Source organism: Peromyscus eremicus, chromosome 3, assembly GCF_949786415.1.
Source record: "Peromyscus eremicus chromosome 3, PerEre_H2_v1, whole genome shotgun sequence".
NCBI classification, from domain to species: Eukaryota; Metazoa; Chordata; class Mammalia; order Rodentia; family Cricetidae; genus Peromyscus; species Peromyscus eremicus.
The window spans coordinates 152,509,186-152,512,391 of NC_081418.1; positions in this window are offsets into that span (position 1 = coordinate 152,509,186).

The window sequence follows — 3,206 nt, forward strand, 5'->3', positions numbered from 1 at the left end:
AGTGATGGTCATTATCTGATTACAGTTTTTCTTCCTGATAGACTAGAAATTCCTCATGCACAGATCAGTGCCTTTCTGCATACAGCTGGTTCTCCAGGAGTAACATGGCGACTACCTCACGAAGGTAGTGATGAAGAGCCAAATTATGGAGTCTGGTGGATTAGAAAGTAAGGAATTCATTAATGGAAATGTTTGAAGCAGATGGAGAAAAGAGCCACTCCAGAAGAAGTCCCCAAGGATTTGGGAGTCAAGAATGGCTTAAGTACAGTGGCCAACAGTCACTGTACCAGGCTGTAAAGGGCTTAGAAAGCTGACATGCTGTGGACAGTCTGGGAAATCAGCTGCAAAACTGTGTGTAGGGTGGAACAGATCAACAGCAAATTGAAGGAAAGGCTTCAAACAGGCCTGCTAAGATAGACAAGGAGGAGCCAGATTGCAGAGGCCCTTAAAGATCACCCTAAGAAGTCTAAGATCCATCTCCATGGAGCACACAGCCCTTTGAGGTTTTGAGGAAGGGGCAACGTGACCCAAATAGCACATCAGGAAGATCAGCCTGACAGCAGTAAATAGAGCACATTGCAGAGGAAAATCCTGGGCTAGGGAACGGGGCAGCAGCTCTGGGTGACAGATGTGGGTGCTGGAGGAAGGGGAGGGGCAGATGCGGGCATCCTTCTGAAGGATCCCTTTCTGAAGCTGAAGGTACATTTACTGTATCACAGTGGTTAAAAGCCAGGCCTCCAGATTCAGACCTCTGTAGGTTCAAGTCCCAGCTAAACCATCATTACAGCCCTGCTTTGGGCAAGCTCAGGTTCCTTATCTGGATAATAGACAATTTCTAGACATCATGAAGGTCACTGGGGAGCCTCAAAAGCAGCCACTTTGTAGAATGCCTGGTGACTGTTCCCAGGTATCCAGCATCAAGTGAGGCAGCAGCTCCAGGCAACAGTGTACCAGGGAGGGACGACATTCCTTGAGCCATCTTCCTGTCTTCAGAAAACAGCCATCTACATCATGAAGACTTAACTCCCCCTGGCTTCTGCCTCCTGGTTTTTATAACCCACTTCTGGCTTCTGCTCTGGATTCATGCCAAGGCCAATCTCTGCTGGCTCTTTCAGGTCCTTATTCTTCAGACTGCTGGGTGCTTTTCTAAACTTTTGCCTTCGACATTTAGTTCCAGCCTACCCGCATTCTCCAGTGCTACCCCCTAAGGCAATCCTAAATACTCTGCACCCCGACAAACACTCAGTACCTAAATACACCACTTTTCCTCCTCCTAAGAGACATCAGAAAGATAAGTCGAAAACAAGTACAGTGTGAAACTTGGTTTTTAAGAGTTAATAGAGATTATTTTTTTCTCTCTCCAAGGATAGGTAATAGCGTGAGATTCCGAAATTAAGCACAGCAGGAGGAAGGGGGCTGCATAGATTTCACACAGTATCACAGGCCTTGGCAATAAAGCACTTTTAAAAATGCCTTGTGTTGCTAATTCCTTACACAATCTCCTTTTATTTCCAAAGCAGTGTGCAGGGCTGGAGCCACAAGATGTACGTTGATGTTAATACTATGCTGCTTGGATTAGAGCCATTTTTGTGCTGAAACTCCTGCTAGGTTTAGAATGACACGTTACCTTTCTTTTTTTTTTTTTTTTTTTTCTCCTCCCCAATACATTTTCTAGATGGAATGAATGGCTTCCTCTTCTCATGGGGCTGATGTCGCTTGTGCAGGCATTACCTTGGCAAGCATTTTTCCTTAAACTCTCTGGGATCACCTGTCATTGGGAATTCTGAGTGACTGGAGACAAGTCCTTTGGATGGGTTTCAGTTTCCCTCTGTGCCCACCACCAAACCATCCCCCTTCACTCATCCACTGAATTCTTCATCAAATAGTTATTCAATAGTTCAATTGCACTCTCTAGAACACGCAGATTTGCATAATAGTAAAAGACAATGTACAACTAGCCACAGAGCAAGGCGTGGTTACGGAGAAAACCATCAGATGGAAACCTCACTACACGTGGAGGCCTTAGTCTACAGATGGTCAAAGAACCAATCCACTGCTTGCACTCTATAAAGATACATGCCTGCTTTTCTAGTCTATGGGGAACCCCTGTCAACTGTTCACTGAATAGTTATTGAATGCCATGATTGCATGGAGACCCAAACAAGCAAGGCTCCCATCCTCTGGAGTTACTGCTACTCTGAGGCTAACAAGCAGGGCACCTCGCATTCGATCCTGTCGCTGATGCCAACGCTTTGTTTTCTTGTTGTAAGAACCATGGTGATCTAATTAAAGTCCTGCATGCCTCTATTTCATGGTGCTACCTTACGGTATCCTCTTGTTCCCAGAAGACCAGCCTCTTCTTAAGCTTCAGTAACCCATGGCCAGCCAAGGTCTGAAGTAGCAGAGAACTCCAGGAGAAACCCTGAACTTTAAAATTGAAGGCCGTGCAAAGAAGCGTGAAGGAATCTCACCCCACCTCAACTTCATTATGCCTGGAAGATGCTACATCATTCTGTCTACTGGATCTACTCTGCGAATGCTACCCGCCAGTGAGGCACTTAGGCAGCTTGGTTAACAGGCTGTCACAGTATCAGAGAGTTTATGTTCAAACGACCCCTATGAGATTACTCATGCTATGTTCTTCAGCCTGCTTCTTCTCATCCCCAGAAGGGTGCACACACACAGTAAGGAGTCTTGAGAAAGGCCACACCCACATTCATATCTTCTTATAACCGGGCCGTCTTATGACTGGTTAGCAGTGGTACCACCTAGGCCTGATTTACACACTAAGTTTCCTCATAGTTAGGGATATATGGAAGAAAACAGAAATGGATTTTTAGGTTCAGATCTAATACAATTTCAGGCATCTAGGGGATCTTGGGCTTTATCACCAACAGATAGAGGGGTTGGATTTACTGTAATCATAGTCAAATTCTTCTAGTATTGTCCACATATCGCTGTCTCATTCTCTCTGCTTTTTATGCATTTAAATGAAACTGGGACAGGTGATAGAGCCCTGTGGCAGAACACTTGCATAGCATGCACAGGCCCTGAATTTTATCCAGTAATACAAAGTAAATGAACAAACAAATGTCCATAAGTGTCTGTGTCCCAGAGACTGTACAACGTGTTTGGAATACAGAGAAGTCAGCCTCTGGTCTTCAGAGGACTCTAAGGACTGTAGATCTGGTTGTTGGAAAGTCCCT